Raw genomic sequence first — 20,520 nt, 5'->3', positions numbered from 1 at the left:
TTTTCTATTTACACAAGAGATATCAGAAAGATTTGCGTCAAAGTTTTTCACAGTAGATTAATACATATGGAACAAAACTCAAATTAGAAAGCTAGGACTGAATACAAGCAGTAATAGAAAGCAGAAGGAGATTCTAAAGACAGCACGACCTGTGTGGGGAGCGGTGGGAGGGGGAATCCTTCGGACTCTTTGAGTTTCACTCGTCACAGACCTTACTCGAAAACAACATAGTCCATTGACTGAGGTCAGAAACCTAAAGGAGATAGATGACCTTCCCACCATGAGGTCAGAAGTGGGGATGTTCGCTGATGATTTCACAATATTCAGTTCCATTCGTGACTCCTCAGATACTGAAGCAGCCCGTGTCCAGATTCAGCAAGAGCTGGACAATATCCAGACTTGGGCTGATCAGTGGCAAGTAACATTCATGCTGCACAAGAACCAGGCAATCAGCATCTCCTCTTGACATTCAAAGGCATTACCATCGCTGAATCCCCCACTATCAACATCCTGCTTTTTGTCATTGTTCATTCATGTGGGCGTCGCTGGCCAGACCAGCATTTATTGCCCATGACTAATTGCCCTTGAGAAGGTGGTGGTGAGCTGCCTTTTTTTTTCTCATATTTCATGTCGAGGGGGCCTTTATTCCTCAGGCCCCCTTTATATACATACTTACATTTAAAAAAAAAACATTCTTAAAAACAGATAAATAAACCAAAAACTCAAATTAAAATGCCATTCTCGGCGACGATGATGCACTCCAGTCCCTGCGGTGCCCACCGGTCGCGGAAGGCCACAAGCGTACTGGCAGACACCGCATTCTCCCTCTCCAGGGACACCCGGGCGTGAACGTAACCGCGGAAGAGGGGCAGGCAATCGGGGAGGACGGACACCCTGACGGCCCGCAACCTGGGCCTGTGAATTGCCACCTTGGCCAGGCCCAGGAGCAGATCGACGAGGTGATCCTCCTCCTGGCCCACACCCCAAAGAGCTGCCTTCTTGAACCGCTGCAGTCCATGTTGTGTAGGTATACCCACAGTGCTGTTAGGAAGGGAGTTACAGGATTTTGACCCAGTGACAGTGAAGGAACGGCGATATAGTTCCAAGTCAGGATAGTGTGTGGCTTGGAGGGGAACTTGCAGGTGGTGGTGTTCCCATGTATTTGCTGCCCTTGTCCTTTCAGTTGGTAGAGGTCGCGGGTTTGGAAGGTGCTGTCTAAGGAGCCTTGGTGCATTGCTGCAGTGCATCTTGTAGATGGTACACACTGCTGCCACTGTGCATCGGTGGTGGAGGGATTGAATTTTGTAGATGGTGTGCCAATCAAACAGACTGCTTTGTCCTGGATGGTGTCGAGCTTCTTGAGTGTTGTTGGAGCTGCACCCATCCAGGCAAGTGGAGAGTATTCCATCACACTCCTGACATGTGCCTTGTAGATGGTGGACAGGCTTTGGGGAGTCAGGAGGTGAGTTACTCGCCACAGGATTCCTAGCCTCTGACCTGCTCTTGTCGCCACGGTATTTATATGGCTACTCCAGTTCTGTTTCCTGTTAATGGGAACCCCCAGGATATTGATAGTGGGGGATTCAGCGATGGTAATACCATTGAATGTCAGGGGGAGATGGTTAGATTCTCTCTTGTTGGAGATGGTCATTGCCTGGCAGTTGTTTGGCGCGAATGTTACTTGCCACTTATCAGCCCAAGCCTGGATGTTGTCCAAGTCTTGCTGCATTTCTACACGGACTGCTTCAGTATCTGAGGAGTTATGAATGGAACTGAACATTGTGCAATCATCAGCGAACATCCCCAATTCTGACCTTATGATGGATTGAAGGTCATTGATGAAGATGGTTGGGCCTCGGACACTACCCTGAGGAACCCCTGCAGTGATGTTCTGGGACTGAGATTATTGACCTCCAACAACCACATCCTTTGTGCTGGATATGACTCCTTTGGTCATCTCTGCAGCGGAAAGATTTCCCCAATTACCATTGACTCCAGTTTTGCTCGGGCTCCTTGATGCCATACTCGGTCAAATGTCAAGGGCAGAGACTCACACCTCACCTCTGGAGTTCAGCTTTTTTGTTCAAAGAGTCATAGAGTGATACAGCACAGAAACAGGCCCTTCGGCCCATCATGTCTGTGCTGGCCATCCAGTACCCAAATATTCTAATCCCATTTTCCAGCACTTGGCCCGTAGCCTGGTATGCTATGGTGTTTCAAGTGCTCATCTGAATACTTCTTAAATGTTGTGAGGGTTCCTGCCTCTACCACCTCTTCAGGTAGTGTGTACCAGATTCCAACCACCCTCTGGGTGAAAATTTTTTTCCCCAAATCCCCCCCGAATCCTCCTGCCCCTTACCCTAAATCTATGCCCCCTGGTTATTGACCCCTCCGCTAAGGGAAAACTTTTCTTCATATCTAAATTATCAATGCCCCTCATAATTTTGTATACCTCAATCATGTCCCCCCTCAGCCTTCTCTGCTCCAAGGAAAACAACCCCAGCCTTTTCAGTCTCTCTTCATAGCTGAAATGCTCCAGCCCAGGCAACATCCTGGTGAATCTCCTCTGCACCCTCTCCAGTGCAATCACATCCTTCCTATAGTGTGGTGCCCACAACTGTACACAGTACTCTAGCTGTGGCCTAACTAGTGTTTTATACTGCTCCATCATAACCTCCCTGCTCTGATATTCTATGCCTCGGCTAATAAAGGCAAGTATCCCAAAATCCTTTCTAACCACCTTATCTACCTGTGCTGCTGCCTTCAGTGATCTATGGACAAGTACACCAAGGTTCCTCTGACCCTCTGTACTTCCTAGGGTCCTACCATCCATTGTATATTCCCTTGCCTTGTTAGTCCTCCCAAAATGCATTACCTCACACTTACAGTCATAGAGTCACAGAGTCGTACAGCACAGAAACAGGCCCTTTGGCCCACCGCGTCCATGCCAACCAAAATGCCTATCTATATTAATCCCACCTGTCTGCATTAATTCCATATCTCTCTATGCCTTGCTCATTCAAGTAAACGTCCAGATGCCTCTTAAATGTTGCTACTGTTCCTGTCTCCACCACCTCCTCAGGCAGCTCATTCCAGATACCCACTATTCTTTGTGTGAAACATTTACCCATTTGATCCCCTTTAAACCTCCTCCCTCTCACCTTAAATCTATGCCCTCTAGTTTTACTCACCCCGACCATGGGAAACAGACTCTGGCTATCAACTCTATCTATGCCTCTCATAATTTTATATACCTCTATCATGTCCCCTCTCAGCCTCCTTCACTCCAGGGAAAACAGACCCAGCCTATCCAATCTCTCTTTATAACTCAAGCCCTCCAAACCAGGCAACATCCTTGTGAATCTTTTTTACACCCTCTCCAGCTTAATCACATCTTTCCTGTAGTGCAGCGACCAGAACTGCACACAGTACTCCAAATGCGGCCTAACCAACGTTATGTACAACTGTCACATGACATCCCAACTCTTGTACTCAATGCCTCGGCCGATGAAGGCAAGCATGCCATACGCCTTCTTCACCACCCTGTCTACCTGTGTTGCCACTTTCAGGGAACTATGTACTTGCACCCCAAGGTCTCTCTGCTCAACAACACTCCCCAGGGCCCTGCCATTCACTGTATATGTCCTGCCCTGGTTTAACTTCCCAAAATGCATCACTTCACACTAGTCTGCATTAAATTCCATTTGCCACTCCCTTGTCCACTTAACCAGTTGATCGATATCCTGTTGTAAAGGAGGAGGTGTTGGGTGTCTTGCAAAACATTAAGGTAGATAAGACCCCAGGGCCTGATGGAATCTACCCCAGAATACTGAGGGAGGCAAGGGAAGAAATTGCTGGGGCCTTGACAGAAATCGTTGCATCCTCATTGGCTACAGGTGAGGTCCCAGAGGACTGGAGAATAGCCAATGTTGTTCCTTTGTTTAAGAAGGGTAGCAAGGATAATCCAGGAAATTATAGGCCGGTGAGTTTTACATCACTGGTAGGGAAACTATTAGAGAGGATTATTCGGGACAGGATTTACTCCCATTTGGAAACCAACAAACTTATTAGCGAGAGGCAGCATGGTTTTGTGAAGGGGAGGTCGTGTCTCACTAATTTGAGTGAGTTTTTGAGGAAGTGACGAAGATGATTGATGAGGGAAGGGCAGTGAATGTTATCTATATGGACTTTAGTAAAGCCTTTGACAAGGTCCCTCATAGCAGACTGGTGCAAAAGGTGAAGTCACACGGGATCAGAGATGAGTTGGCAAGATGGATACAGAACTGGCTCGGTCACAGAAGACAGAGGGTAGCAGTGGAAGGGTGCTTTTCTGAATGGAGGGATGTGACTAGTGGTGTTCCGCAGGGATCTGTGCTGGGACCTTTGCTCTTTGTAGTATATATAAATGATTTGGAGGAAAATGTAGCTGGTCTGATTAGTAAGTTTGCGAATGACACAAAGGTTGGTGGAGTTGCAGACAGTGATGAGGATTGTCAGAGGATACAGCAGGATATAGATTGGTTGGAGACTTGGGCGGAGAAATGGCAGATGGAGTTTAATCCGGACAAATGTGAGGTCATGCATTTTGGAAGATCTAATGCAGGTGGGAAGTATACAGTAAATGGCAGAACCCTTAGGAGTATTGACAGGCAGAGAGATCTGGGCGTACAGGTCCACAGGTTACTGAAAGTGGCAACACAGGTGGATAAGATAGTCAAGAAGGCACACGGCATGCTTGCCTTCATCGGTCGGGGCATAGAGTATAAAAATTGGCAAGTCATGTTGCAGCTGTACAGAAGCTTAGTTAGGCCACACTTAGAATATTGCGTGCAATTCTGGTCGCCACACTACCAGAAGGACGTGGAGGCTTTGGAGAGGGTACAGAAGAGGTTTACCAGGATGTTGCCTGGTCTGGAGGGCATTAGCTATGAGGAGAGGTTGGAAAAAAACGGATTGTTTTCACTGGAACGACGGAGGTGGAGGGGCGACATGATAGAGGTTTACAAAATTATAAGCGGCATGGACAGAGTGGATAGTCAGTTACTAGGGGACATAGGTTTAAAGTGAGAGGGGCAAAGTTTAGAGGGGATGTGTGAGCCAAGTTCTTTACACAGAGGGTGGTGAGTGCCTGGAACTTGCTGCCGGGGGAGGTGGTGGAAGCAGATACGATAGCGACGTTTAAGAGACATCTTGACAAATACATGAATAGGAAGGGAATAGAGGGATACGGTCCCCGGAAGTGCAGAAGGTGTTAGTTTCGGCAGGCATCAAGATCGGCGCAGAATTGGAGGGCCGAATGGCCTGTTCCTGTGCTGCACTGTTCTTTGTTCTTTGTAACCTTAGACAACCTTCTTCACTGTCCACTATACCACCAATTTTGGTGTCATCTGCAAACTTACTAATCATGCCCCCTACATTCACATCCAAGTCATTAATATATATGACAAACAACAGAGGGCCCAGCACCGATCCCTGCGGCACACCACTGGTCACCGGCCTCCAATCTGAAAAACAACCCTCCACTACCACCCTCTGCCTCCTATCACCAAGCCAATTTTGTATCCAATTTGCTAGCTCACTCTGGATCCCATGTGTTCGAACCTTCCGGACCAGCCTACCATGCGGTACCTTGTCAAAGGCCTTGCTAAAGTCCATGTCGACAACGTCCATCGCCCTGCCCTCGTCAATCCTCTTGGTCACCTCCTCGAAAAATTCAAACAAATTCATGAGACATGATTTCCCACGCACAAAGCCATGCTGACTATCCCTAATCAGACCATGTCTTTCCAAATGCATATAAATCCTGTCTCTCGGAATCCCTTCCAATAACTTTCCCACCACTGATGTAAGGCTCACTGGCCTGTAGTTCCCTGGCTTATCCCTGCTGCCCTTCTTAAATAAAGGCACAACATTAGCTATCCTCCAGTCTTCCAGTACCTCACCCATGGCCAACGATGATACAAGAATTTCTGCCAGGGCCCCAGCAATCTCCTCCCTTGCTTCCCAGAGCATCCTCGGATACACCTGATCAGGCCCTGGGGATTTATCCACATTAATGCGCATCAAATCCTCCAACACCTTCTCCTGTGTAATGTTGATATGCTCCAGGATATCCGTGTTCCCTCCCTTAAACTCACTAGCTTCCATGACCTTCTCCACGGTAAATACAGACGAGAAATATTCATTTAAGACCTCGCCCATTTCCCGCGGCTCCACACATAGATTGCCACACTGATCCTTAAGGGGACCTACTCTCTCCCGAGCTACCCTTTTACTCTGAATATACTTATCGAATATTTTAGGATTCCCCTTTATCTTATCTGCCAGGGAAATCTCATGGCCCCTTTTCGCCCTCCTAATTTCCTTCTTAAGTGTAGTCCTACATCCCCTACACTCCTCGAGGGACTCGCTCGATCCCAGCTGCCTATACCTGACATATGCCTCCTTCTTTGTCCTGACCAGACCCTCAATATCCCTCATCAACCAAAGTTCCCTAAACTTGCCAGCCTTGCCCTTCCATCTAACAGGAACATGCCGGCCCTGAACTCTTCCTATCTCACTTTTAAAAGCCTCCCACTTGCCAGACGTCCCTTTACCTGTAAACAGCCTCTCCCATTCAACTTTTGAGTGTTCCTGTCTGATGCCATCGAAATTAGCCTTCCCCCAATTTAGGACTTCAACCTGAGGACCAGTCCTATCCTTTTCCATAACTATCTTGAAGCTAATAGAGTTATGGTCACTGGTCCCAAAGTGCTCCCCCACTGATACATCAACCACCTGCCCAGCCTCATTTCCTAAGAGGAGGTCGAGTGTAGCCCCTTCTCTAGTCGGGCCATCCACATACTGCTTCAGAAAACTATCCTGGACACACTTTACAAATTCTTCCCCATCTGATCCCTTAGCACTAAGGCAGTCCCAGTCAATATTAGGAAAGTTAAAATCACCTACTATTACAACCCTATAATTCCTACACCTATCTGTGATTTCCCTACATATATGCTCCTCCACTTCCCTCTGACTATTGGGGGGCCTATAGTATAATCCCATCAAAGTGATCACCCCTTTCTTATTTCTAAGTTCTACCCATATGGCCTCGCTGGACATTCCCCCCGGGATATCCTCTCTAAGTACTGCCGTGATGTACTCCCTAATCAATAGTGCAACTCCCCCTCCTCTCTTACCTCCACCTCTGTCACACCGGAAAGATCGGAACCCCGGAACATTGAGCTGCCAGTCCTGCCCATCCCTCAACCACGTATCCGTAATAGCTATAATATCACAATCCCATGTACCGATCCATGCTCTGAGTTCATCTGCCTTACCTGTAAGGCTTCTTACATTAAAGTAAATGCAGTTTAGCCTACCAGACCTTCCACGCTCCCTGTCCTGCCCCTGCCCGGCCTGTCTACTGGACTTGCTTGCTTTAACCTCTACATTTGCCTCAACTATCTCATCGGAGAGATTACTACTTTGGGTCTCATCCCCCTGCAAGACTAGTTTAAACCCTCCTGAGTTCTACTAACAAACCTCCCCGCAAGGATATTAGTCCCCTCCAGTTCAGATGCAACCCGTCCTTCTTGTACAGGTCACCTCTGCACCAGAAGAGATCCCAATGATCCAAGTAGCTGAAGCCCTCCCGCCTACACCAGCTCTTCAGCCACGCACTCATTTGCCTAATCCTCCTATTCCTACCCTCACTAGCACGTGGCACAGGGAGTAATCCTGAGATTACAACCCTAGAGGTCCTGCTTTTTAACCTTCTGCCCAACTCCCTATATTCACTTTGCAGGACCTCATCTCTCTTCCTGCCTATGTCGTTAGTACCAATATGGACCACGACCTCTGACTGCTCACCCTCCCCTTTCAGACTGTCCTGCAGCTGCTCCGTGACATCTTTGACCCGATCACCAGGGAGGCAACATACCATCCTGGAGTCTCGTTTGTGGCCACAGAAACGCCTATCTGTACCCCTTACGATAGAATCCCCTGTCACTATAGCTCTTCCAACCCTTTTCCTCCCCTGTTGGGCAGCAGAGCCATCCCTGGTGCCACAAACTTGGCTGTTACTGCTTTCCCCTGGGAGGTCATCCCCCCAACAGTATCCAACGGTATCTCCTCCTTCTCTCTGCAGTCAGCGAGTGGTTAATGCAGACACACAGCCTTCTCTCCTGCCTCTCTCTCTCTCTGAGGTCAGCGAGGGGATAATGCAGACACACAGCCCTCTATCCACCCTCTCTGCAGTCAGTGAGGGGTTAATGCAGACACAGCCCTCTCTCCTCCCTCTCTCTCTCTCTCTGCAGTCAGCGAGGGGTTAATGCAGACACACAGCCCTCTCTCCTCCCTCTCTCTCTCTCTCTGCAGTCAGCGAGGGGTTAATGCAGGCACACAGCCCTCTCTCTCTCTGTGCAGTCAGTGAGGGGTTAATGCAGACACACAGCCCTCTCTCCTCCCTCTCTCTCTGCAGTCAGTGAGGGGTTAATGCAGACACACAGCCCTCTCTCCTCCCTCTCTCTGTGCAGTCAGTGAGGAGTTAATGCAGACACACAGCTCTCTCCTCCCTCTCTCTCTGCAGTCAGTGAGGGGTTAATGCAGACACACAGCCCTCTCTCTCTGCAGTCAGTGAGGGGTTAAAGCAGACACACAGTCCTCTCTCCGCCCTCTCTCTCTGCAGTCAGTGAGGGGTTAAAGCAGACACACAGCCCTCTCTCCGCCCTCTCTCTCTGCAGTCAGTGAGGGGTTGAAGCAGACACACAGCCCTCTCTCTCTCTGCAGTCAGTGAGGGGTTAATGCAGACACACAGCCCTCGCTCCTCCCTCTCTCTGTGCAGTCAGTGAGGAGTTAATGCAAACACACAGCTCTCTCCTCGCTCTCTCTCTGCAGTCAGTGAGGGGTTAATGCAAACACACAGCCCTCGCTCCTCCCTCTCTCTGTGCAGTCAGTGAGGAGTTAATGCAGACACACAGCTCTCTCCTCGCTCTCTCTCTCCAGTCAGTGAAGGGTTAATGCAGACACACAGCCCTCTCTCTCTCCAGTCAGTGAAGGGTTAATGCAGACACAGCCCTCTCTCTCTCCAGTCAGTGAGAGGTTAATGCAGACACACCTCCATCTCTCTCTCTGCAGTCAGTGAAGGGTTAATGCAGACACACAGTCCTCTCTCCTCCCTCTCTCTCTCTCCAGTCAGTGAAGGGTTAATGCAGACACACAGCCCTCTCTCTCTCCAGTCAGTGAGAGGTTAATGCAGACACACAGTCCTCTCTCCTCCCTCTCTCTCTCTGCAGTCAGTGAAGGGTTAATGCAGACACACAGTCCTCTCTCCTCCCTCTCGCTCTCTGCAGTCAGTGAAGGGTTAATGCAGACACACAGTCCTCTCTCCTCCCTCTCTCTCTCTGCAGTCAGTGAAGGGTTAATGCAGACACACAGTCCTCTCTCCTCCCTCTCTCTCTCTCCAGTCAGTGAAGGGTTAATGCAGACACAGCCCTCTCTCTCTCCAGTCGGTGAGAGGTTAATGCAGACACACAGTCCTCTCTCCTCCCTCTCTCTCTGCAGTCAGTGAGGGGTTAATGCAGACACTCAGTCCACTCTCTCTCCAGTCAGTGAGAGGTTAATGCAGACACACAGTCCTCTCTCCTCCCTCTCTCTCTCTCCAGTCAGTGAAGGGTTAATGCAGACACGGCCCTCTCTCTCTCCAGTCGGTGAGAGGTTAATGCAGACACTCAGTCCTCTCTCCTCCCTCTCTCTCTCTCCAGTCAGTGAAGGGTTAATGCAGACACACAGCCCTCTCTCTCTCCAGTCAGTGAGAGGTTAATGCAGATACACAGCCCTCTCTCTCTCCAGTCAGTGAGAGGTTAATGCAGACACACAGTCCTCTCTCTCTCCAGTCAGTGAGAGGTTAATGCAGACACACAGTCCTCTCTCTCTCCAGTCAGTGAGAGGTTAATGCAGATTCACAGCCCTCTCTCTCTCCAGTCAGTGAGAGGTTAATGCAGATACACAGTCCTCTCTCCGGTCAGTGAGAGGTTAATGCAGACACACAGCCCTCTCTCTCTCCAGTCAGTGAGAGGTTAATGCAGACACACAGTCCTCTCTCCAGTCAGTGAGAGGTTAATGCAGACACACAGCCCTCTCTCTCTCCAGTCAGTGAGTGGTTAATGCAGACACACAGTCCTCTCTCTCTCCAGTCAGTGAGAGGTTAATGCAGACACACAGCCCTCTCTCTCTCCAGTCAGTGAAGGGTTAATGCAGACACACAGTCCTCTCTCCAGTCAGTGAGAGGTTAATGCAGACACACAGCCCTCTCTCTCTCCAGTCAGTGAGAGGTTAATGCAGACACACAGCCCTCTCTCTCCAGTCAGTGAGAGGTTAATGCAGATACACAGCCCTCTCTCTCTCCAGTCAGTGAGAGGTTAATGCAGACACACAGCCCTCTCTCTCTCCAGTCAGTGAGAGGTTAATGCAGACACACAGCCCTCTCTCTCTCCAGTCAGTGAGAGGTTAATGCAGACACACAGCCCTCTCTCTCTCCAGTCAGTGAAGGGTTAATGCAGACACACAGCCCTCTCTCTCTCCAGTCAGTAAGAGGTTAATGCAGATACACAGCCCTCTCTCTCTCCAGTCAGTGAGAGGTTAATGCAGACACACAGTCCTCTCTCTCTCCAGTCAGTGAGAGGTTAATGCAGACACACAGCCCTCTCTCTCTCCAGTCAGTGAGAGGTTAATGCAGACACACAGCCCTCTCTCTCTCCAGTCAGTGAGAGGTTAATGCAGACACACAGCCCTCTCTCTCTCCAGTCAGTGAAGGGTTAATGCAGACACACAGCCCTCTCTCTCTCCAGTCAGTAAGAGGTTAATGCAGATACACAGCCCTCTCTCTCTCCAGTCAGTGAGAGGTTAATGCAGACACACAGCCCTCTCTCTCTCCAGTCAGTGAGAGGTTAATGCAGACACACAGCCCTCTCTCTCCAGTCAGTGAGAGGTTAATGCAGATACACAGCCCTCTCTCTCTCCAGTCAGTGAGAGGTTAATGCAGACACACAGCCCTCTCTCTCTCCAGTCAGTGAGAGGTTAATGCAGACACACAGCCCTCTCTCTCTCCAGTCAGTGAGAGGTTAATGCAGATACACAGCCCTCTCTCTCTCCAGTCAGTGAGAGGTTAATGCAGACACACAGCCCTCTCTCTCTCCAGTCAGTGAGAGGTTAATGCAGAAACACAGCCCTCTCTCTCTCCAGTCAGTGAGAGGTTAATGCAGACACACAGCCCTCTCTCTCTCCAGTCAGTGAGAGGTTAATGCAGACACACAGCCCTCTCTCTCTCCAGTCAGTGAAGGGTTAATGCAGACACACAGCCCTCTCTCTCTCCAGTCAGTGAAGGGTTAATGCAGACACAGCCCTCTCTCTCTCCAGTCAGTGAGAGGTTAATGCAGACACACAGCCCTCTCTCTCTCCAGTCAGTGAGAGGTTAATGCAGACACACAGCCCTCTCTCTCTCCAGTCAGTGAGAGGTTAATGCAGACACACAGCCCTCTCTCTCTCCAGTCAGTGACGGGTTAATGCAGACACACAGCCCTCTCTCTCTCCAGTCAGTGAGAGGTTAATGCAGACACACAGCCCTCTCTCTCTCCAGTCAGTGAGAGGTTAATGCAGACACACAGCCCTCTCTCTCTCCAGTCAGTGAGGGGTTAATGCAGACACACAGCCCTCTCTCTCCAGTCAGTGAGAGGTTAATGCAGACACACAGCCCTCTCTCTCTCCAGTCAGTGAGAGGTTAATGCAGACACACAGTCCTCTCTCCGGTCAGTGAGAGGTTAATGCAGATACGCAGCCCTCTCTCTCTCCAGTCAGTGAGGGGTTAATGCAGACACACAGCCCTCTCTCTCTCCAGTCAGTGAAGGGTTAATGCAGACACACAGCCCTCTCTCTCTCCAGTCAGTAAGAGGTTAATGCAGATACACAGCCCTCTCTCTCTCCAGTCAGTGAGAGGTTAATGCAGACACACAGTCCTCTCTCTCTCCAGTCAGTGAAGGGTTAATGCAGACACAGCCCTCTCTCTCTCCAGTCAGTGAGAGGTTAATGCAGACACACAGCCCTCTCTCTCTCCAGTCAGTGAGAGGTTAATGCAGACACACAGCCCTCTCTCTCTCCAGTCAGTGAGAGGTTAATGCAGATACACAGCCCTCTCTCTCTCCAGTCAGTGAAGGGTTAATACAGACACACAGTCCTCTCTCTCTCCAGTCAGTGAGAGGTTAATGCAGACACACAGTCCTCTCTCTCTCCAGTCAGTGAGAGGTTAATGCAGACACACAGCCCTCTCTCTCTCCAGTCAGTGAGAGGTTAATGCAGACACACAGCCCTCTCTCTCTCCAGTCAGTGACGGGTTAATGCAGACACACAGCCCTCTCTCTCTCCAGTCAGTGAGAGGTTAATGCAGATACACAGCCCTCTCTCTCTCCAGTCAGTGAGAGGTTAATGCAGATACACAGCCCTCTCTCTCTCCAGTCAGTGAGGGGTTAATGCAGACACACAGCCCTCTGTCTCTCCAGTCAGTGAGAGGTTAATGCAGACACACAGTCCTCTTTCTCTCCAGTCAGTGAGAGGTTAATGCAGACACACAGCCCTCTCTCTCCAGTCAGTGAGAGGTTAATGCAGACACACAGCCCTCTCTCTCTCCAGTCAGTGAGAGGTTAATGCAGACACACAGCCCTCTCTCTCTCCAGTCAGTGAGAGGTTAATGCAGACACACAGCCCTCTCTCTCTCCAGTCAGTGAGTGGTTAATGCAGACACACAGCCCTCTCTCTCTCCAGTCAGTGAGAGGTTCATGCAGACACACAGTCCTCTTTCTCTCCAGTCAGTGAGAGGTTAATGCAGACACACAGCCCTCTCTCTCCAGTCAGTGAGAGGTTAATGCAGACACACAGCCCTCTCTCTCTCCAGTCAGTGAGAGGTTAATGCAGACACACAGCCCTCTCTCTCTCCAGTCAGTGAGAGGTTAATGCAGACACACAGTCCTCTCTCTCTCCAGTCAGTGAGAGGTTAATGCAGACACACAGCCCTCTCTCTCTCCAGTCAGTGAGAGGTTAATGCAGACACACAGTCCTCCCTCTCTCCAGTTAGTAAGAGGTTAATGCAGACACACAGCCCTCTCTCTCTCCAGTCAGTGAGGGGTTAATGCAGACACACAGCCCTCTCTCTCTCCAGTCAGTGAGAGGTTAATGCAGACACACAGCCCTCTCTCTCTCCAGTCAGTGAGGGGTTAATGCAGACACACAGCGCTCTCTCTCTCTCCAGTCAGTGAGGGGTTAATGCAGACACACAGCCCTCTCTCTCTCCAGTCAGTGAGAGGTTAATGCAGACACACAGCCCTCTCTCTCTCCAGTCAGTGAGGGGTTAATGCAGACACACAGTCCTCTCTCTCTCCAGTCAGTGAGGGGTTAATGCAGACACACAGCCCTCTCTCTCTCCAGTCAGTGAGAGGTTAATGCAGACACACAGCCCTCTCTCTCTCCAGTCAGTGAGGGGTTAATGCAGACACACAGCCCTCTCTCTCTCCAGTCAGTGAGGGGTTAATGCAGACACACAGCCCTCTCTCTCTCCAGTCAGTGACGGGTTGATGCAGACACACAGCCCTCTCTCTCTCCAGTCAGTGACGGGTTGATGCAGATACACAGCCCTCTCTCTCTCCAGTCAGTGAGGGGTTAATGCAGACACACAGCCCTCTCTCTCTCCAGTCAGTGAGGGGTTAATGCAGACACACAGCCCTCTCTCTCTCCAGTCAGTGACGGGTTAATGCAGACACACAGCCCTCTCTCTCTCCAGTCAGTGAGGGGTTAATGCAGACACACAGCCCTCTCTCTCTCCAGTCAGTGAGAGGTTAATGCAGACACACAGCCCTCTCTCTCTCCAGTCAGTGAGAGGTTAATGCAGACACACAGCCCTCTCTCTCTCCAGTCAGTGAGAGGTTAATGCAGACACACAGCCCTCTCTCTCTCCAGTCAGTGACGGGTTAATGCAGACACACAGCCCTCTCTCTCTCCAGTCAGTGAGGGGTTAATGCAGACACACAGCCCTCTCTCTCTCCAGTCAGTGAGAGGTTAATGCAGACACACAGCCCTCTCTCTCTCCAGTCAGTGAGGGGTTAATGCAGACACACAGCCCTCTCTCTCTCCAGTCAGTAAGAGGTTAATGCAGATTCACAGCCCTCTCTCTCTCCATTCAGTGAGAGGTTAATGCAGATACACAGTCCTCTCTCCGGTCAGTGAGAGGTTAATGCAGACACACAGCCCTCTCTCTCTCCAGTCAGTGAGAGGTTAATGCAGACACACAGTCCTCTCTCCAGTCAGTGAGAGGTTAATGCAGACACACAGCCCTCTCTCTCTCCAGTCAGTGAGAGGTTAATGCAGACACACAGTCCTCTCTCCAGTCAGTGAGAGGTTAATGCAGACACACAGCCCTCTCTCTCTCCAGTCAGTGAGTGGTTAATGCAGACACACAGTCCTCTCTCTCTCCAGTCAGTGAGAGGTTAATGCAGACACACAGCCCTCTCTCTCTCCAGTCAGTGAAGGGTTAATGCAGACACACAGTCCTCTCTCCAGTCAGTGAGAGGTTAATGCAGACACACAGCCCTCTCTCTCTCCAGTCAGTGAGAGGTTAATGCAGACACACAGCCCTCTCTCTCCAGTCAGTGAGAGGTTAATGCAGATACACAGCCCTCTCTCTCTCCAGTCAGTGAGAGGTTAATGCAGACACACAGCCCTCTCTCTCTCCAGTCAGTGAGAGGTTAATGCAGGCACACAGCCCTCTCTCTCTCCAGTCAGTGAGAGGTTAATGCAGACACACAGCCCTCTCTCTCTCCAGTCAGTAAGAGGTTAATGCAGATACACAGCCCTCTCTCTCTCCAGTCAGTAAGAGGTTAATGCAGATACACAGCCCTCTCTCTCTCCAGTCAGTGAGAGGTTAATGCAGACACACAGCCCTCTCTCTCTCCAGTCAGTGAGAGGTTAATGCAGACACACAGCCCTCTCTCTCTCCAGTCAGTGAGAGGTTAATGCAGACACACAGCCCTCTCTCTCTCCAGTCAGTGAAGGGTTAATGCAGACACACAGCCCTCTCTCTCTCCAGTCAGTAAGAGGTTAATGCAGATACACAGCCCTCTCTCTCTCCAGTCAGTGAGAGGTTAATGCAGACACACAGCCCTCTCTCTCTCCAGTCAGTGAGAGGTTAATGCAGACACACAGCCCTCTCTCTCCAGTCAGTGAGAGGTTAATGCAGATACACAGCCCTCTCTCTCTCCAGTCAGTGAGAGGTTAATGCAGACACACAGCCCTCTCTCTCTCCAGTCAGTGAGAGGTTAATGCAGACACACAGCCCTCTCTCTCTCCAGTCAGTGAGAGGTTAATGCAGATACACAGCCCTCTCTCTCTCCAGTCAGTGAGAGGTTAATGCAGACACACAGCCCTCTCTCTCTCCAGTCAGTGAGAGGTTAATGCAGAAACACAGCCCTCTCTCTCTCCAGTCAGTGAGAGGTTAATGCAGACACACAGCCCTCTCTCTCTCCAGTCAGTGAGAGGTTAATGCAGACACACAGCCCTCTCTCTCTCCAGTCAGTGAGAGGTTAATGCGGACACACAGCCCTCTCTCTCTCCAGTCAGTGAAGGGTTAATGCAGACACAGCCCTCTCTCTCTCCAGTCAGTGAGAGGTTAATGCAGACACACAGCCCTCTCTCTCTCCAGTCAGTGAGAGGTTAATGCAGACACACAGCCCTCTCTCTCTCCAGTCAGTGAGAGGTTAATGCAGACACACAGCCCTCTCTCTCTCCAGTCAGTGACGGGTTAATGCAGACACACAGCCCTCTCTCTCTCCAGTCAGTGAGAGGTTAATGCAGACACACAGCCCTCTCTCTCTCCAGTCAGTGACGGGTTGATGCAGATGCACAGCCCTCTCTCTCTCCAGTCAGTGAGAGGTTAATGCAGATGCACAGCCCTCTCTCTCTCCAGTCAGTGAGAGGTTAATGCAGACACACAGCCCTCTCTCTCTCCAGTCAGTGAGAGGTTAATGCAGACACACAGCCCTCTCTCTCTCCAGTCAGTGAGGGGTTAATGCAGACACACAGCCCTCTCTCTCCAGTCAGTGAGAGGTTAATGCAGACACACAGCCCTCTCTCTCTCCAGTCAGTGAGAGGTTAATGCAGACACACAGTCCTCTCTCCGGTCAGTGAGAGGTTAATGCAGATACGCAGCCCTCTCTCTCTCCAGTCAGTGAGGGGTTAATGCAGACACACAGCCCTCTCTCTCTCCAGTCAGTGAAGGGTTAATGCAGACACACAGCCCTCTCTCTCTCCAGTCAGTAAGAGGTTAATGCAGATACACAGCCCTCTCTCTCTCCAGTCAGTGAGAGGTTAATGCAGACACACAGTCCTCTCTCTCTCCAGTCAGTGAAGGGTTAATGCAGACACAGCCCTCTCTCTCTCCAGTCAGTGAGAGGTTAATGCAGACACACAGCCCTCTCTCTCTCCAGTCAGTGAGAGGTTAATGCAGACACACAGCCCTCTCTCTCTCCAGTCAGTGAGAGGTTAATGCAGATACACAGCCCTCTCTCTCTCCAGTCAGTGAAGGGTTAATACAGACACACAGTCCTCTCTCTCTCCAGTCAGTGAGAGGTTAATGCAGACACACAGTCCTCTCTCTCTCCAGTCAGTGAGAGGTTAATGCAGACACACAGCCCTCACTCTCTCCAGTCAGTGAGAGGTTAATGCAGACACACAGCCCTCTCTCTCTCCAGTCAGTGACGGGTTAATGCAGACACACAGCCCTCTCTCTCTCCAGTCAGTGACGGGTTAATGCAGACACACAGCCCTCTCTCTCTCCAGTCAGTGAGAGGTTAATGCAGATACACAGCCCTCTCTCTCTCCAGTCAGTGAGAGGTTAATGCAGATACACAGCCCTCTCTCTCTCCAGTCAGTGAGGGGTTAATGCAGACACACAGCCCTCTCTCTCTCCAGTCAGTGAGAGGTTAATGCAGACACACAGTCCTCTTTCTCTCCAGTCAGTGAGAGGTTAATGCAGACACACAGCCCTCTCTCTCCAGTCAGTGAGAGGTTAATGCAGACACACAGCCCTCTCTCTCTCCAGTCAGTGAGAGGTTAATGCAGACACACAGCCCTCTCTCTCTCCAGTCAGTGAGAGGTTAATGCAGACACACAGCCCTCTCTCTCTCCAGTCAGTGAGTGGTTAATGCAGACACACAGCCCTCTCTCTCTCCAGTCAGTGAGAGGTTAATGCAGACACACAGTCCTCTTTCTCTCCAGTCAGTGAGAGGTTAATGCAGACACACAGCCCTCTCTCTCCAGTCAGTGAGAGGTTAATGCAGACACACAGCCCTCTCTCTCTCCAGTCAGTGAGAGGTTAATGCAGACACACAGCCCTCTCTCTCTCCAGTCAGTGAGAGGTTAATGCAGACACACAGTCCTCTCTCTCTCCAGTCAGTGAGAGGTTAATGCAGACACACAGCCCTCTCTCTCTCCAGTCAGTGAGAGGTTAATGCAGACACACAGTCCTCCCTCTCTCCAGTTAGTAAGAGGTTAATGCAGACACACAGCCCTCTCTCTCTCCAGTCAGTGAGGGGTTAATGCAAACACACAGCCCTCTCTCTCTCCAGTCAGTGAGAGGTTAATGCAGACACACAGCCCTCTCTCTCTCCAGTCAGTGAGGGGTTAATGCAGACACACAGCGCTCTCTCTCTCTCCAGTCAGTGAGGGGTTAATGCAGACACACAGCCCTCTCTCTCTCCAGTCAGTGAGAGGTTAATGCAGACACACAGCCCTCTCTCTCTCCAGTCAGTGAGGGGTTAATGCAGACTCACAGTCCTCTCTCTCTCCAGTCAGTGAGGGGTTAATGCAGACACACAGCCCTCTCTCTCTCCAGTCAGTGAGAGGTTAATGCAGACACACAGCCCTCTCTCTCTCCAGTCAGTGAGGGGTTAATGCAGACACACAGCCCTCTCTCTCTCCAGTCAGTGACGGGTTAATGCAGACACACAGCCCTCTCTCTCTCCAGTCAGTGACGGGTTGATGCAGACACACAGCCCTCTCTCTCTCCAGTCAGTGACGGGTTGATGCAGATACACAGCCCTCTCTCTCTCCAGTCAGTGAGGGGTTAATGCAGACACACAGCCCTCTCTCTCTCCAGTCAGTGAGGGGTTAATGCAGACACACAGCCCTCTCTCTCTCCAGTCACTGACGGGTTAATGCAGACACACAGCCCTCTCTCTCTCCAGTCAGTGAGGGGTTAATGCAGACACACAGCCCTCTCTCTCTCCAGTCAGTGAGAGGTTAATGCAGACACACAGCCCTCTCTCTCTCCAGTCAGTGAGAGGTTAATGCAGACACACAGCCCTCTCTCTCTCCAGTCAGTAAGAGGTTAATGCAGACACACAGCCCTCTCTCTCTCCAGTCAGTGACGGGTTAATGCAGACACACAGCCCTCTCTCTCTCCAGTCAGTGAGGGGTTAATGCAGACACACAGCCCTCTCTCTCTCCAGTCAGTGAGAGGTTAATGCAGACACACAGTCCTCTCTCTCTCCAGTCAGTGAGGGGTTAATGCAGACACACAGCCCTCTCTCTCTCCAGTCAGTGAGAGGTTAATGCAGACACACAGCCCTCTCTCTCTCCAGTCAGTGAGAGGTTAATGCAGACACACAGCCCTCTCTCTCTCCAGTCAGTGAGAGGTTAATGCAGACACACAGCCCTCTCTCTCTCCAGTCAGTGAGAGGTTAATGCAGACACACAGCCCTCTCTCTCTCCAGTCAGTGAAGGGTTAATGCAGACACACAGCCCTCTCTCTCTCCAGTCAGTGAGAGGTTAATGCAGACACACAGTCCTCTCTCTCTCCAGTCAGTGAGGGGTTAATGCAGACACACAGCCCTCTCTCTCTCCAGTCAGTGAGAGGTTAATGCAGACACACAGCCCTCTCTCTCTCCAGTCAGTGAAGGGTTAATGCAGACACACAGCCCTCTCTCTCTCCAGTCAGTGAGAGGTTAATGCAGACACACAGTCCTCTCTCTCTCCAGTCAGTGAGGGGTTAATGCAGACACACAGCCCTCTCTCTCTCCAGTCAGTGAGAGGTTAATGCAGACACACAGCCCTCTCTCTCTCCAGTCAGTGAGAGGTTAATGCAGACACACAGCCCTCTCTCTCCAGTCAGTGAGGGGTTAATGCAGACACACAGCCCTCTCTCTCCAGTCAGTGAGGGGTTAATGCAGACACACAGCCCTCTCTCTCTCCAGTCAGTGAGGGGTTAATGCAGACACACAGCCCTCTCTCTCTCCAGTCAGTGAGAGGTTAATGCAGACACACAGCCCTCTCTCTCTCCAGTCAGTGAGAGGTTAATGCAGACACACAGCCCTCTCTCTCCAGTCAGTGAGGGGTTAATGCAGACACACAGCCCTCTCTGTCTCCAGTCAGTGAAGGGTTAATGCAGACACACAGCCCTCTCTCTCTCCAGTCAGTGAGGGGTTAATGCAGACACACAGCCCTCTCTCTCTCCAGTCAGTGAAGGGTTAATGCAGACACACAGCCCTCTCTCTCTCCAGTCAGTGAGGGGTTAATGCAGACACACAGCCCTCTCTCTCTCCAGTCAGTGAGGGGTTAATGCAGACACACAGCCCTCTCTCTCTCCAGTCAGTGAGAGGTTAATGCAGACACACAGCCCTCTCTCTCTCCAGTCAGTGAGAGGTTAATGCAGACACACAGCCCTCTCTCTCTCCAGTCAGTGAAGGGTTAATGCAGACACAGCCCTCTCTCTCTCCAGTCAGTGAAGGGTTAATGCAGACACAGCCCTCTCTCTCTCCAGTCAGTGAGAGGTTAATGCAGACACACAGCCCTCTCTCTCTCCAGTCAGTGAAGGGTTAATGCAGACACACAGCCCTCTCTCTCTCCAGTCAGTGAGAGGTTAATGCAGACACACAGCCCTCTCTCTCTCGATCCTCTCTCCCGGTGTTTTGCTCTCATTCTGAGTTTCACTTGCAGTTGATGGGAGTTGCCCTGCTCAGACTCCGGACTTGCTCTCCCTCTGCCTGGGGCATCTGCATCCGAGCGAAAGTCCACCTCGGGGTAAGAGCGAGGGCTCTGTCTGCACTGGGCTGTGACTAAATCAGGGAGATTGAGACACAGCGGCTCAGCCCCGGGGGGGAGAGGGGAGTCCGGGGGCAGCACCGGCCGGGGTGAACCTTCCCGACTGTGGGATCGAAGCCGGGAGAGAGCGGCCGGCAGCAGGAACAGGTAAATGAGGAAGGAGGGGGATTAACAGAGCTGATTAATATCTGACATAGTCTGCAATCGGGAGTCAATTAATACCGGGGGCAATTATTAATGGAGATCATTCGGTTAATTAATGTGGTATTAATATCAGAATAACAGCAACAATGACATAGAAATTAATACCAGGACAATTACTCATTTGGTTCCTACAGTAATTAAGAACAGGACAATTAATTACAATTACTTTTTTGAATTACTGGTTAACAGGTTTGA

At 50.6% G+C, this 20,520-nt stretch overlaps 1 protein-coding gene across 1 annotated transcript in view; it reads left to right on the top strand.

Moving 5' to 3' along the window:
- Positions 1–20,026: 20,026 nt before the first annotated feature.
- LOC137369695 (potassium voltage-gated channel subfamily H member 2-like) overlaps positions 20,027–20,520 on the top strand; it is a 465,677-nt gene continuing 465,183 nt past the window's right edge. The window contains exon 1 of the mRNA XM_068031032.1: positions 20,027–20,100. The gene's annotated coding sequence lies outside the window, so the exon portion shown is untranslated. The remainder of the gene's footprint in view (positions 20,101–20,520) is intronic.

This window comes from Heterodontus francisci, chromosome 5, assembly GCF_036365525.1.
Source record: "Heterodontus francisci isolate sHetFra1 chromosome 5, sHetFra1.hap1, whole genome shotgun sequence".
Classification (NCBI taxonomy): Eukaryota; Metazoa; Chordata; class Chondrichthyes; order Heterodontiformes; family Heterodontidae; genus Heterodontus; species Heterodontus francisci.
The sequence above is the reverse complement of the archived record's forward strand: the minus strand, read 5'-3'. Positions and strand labels throughout refer to the sequence as shown.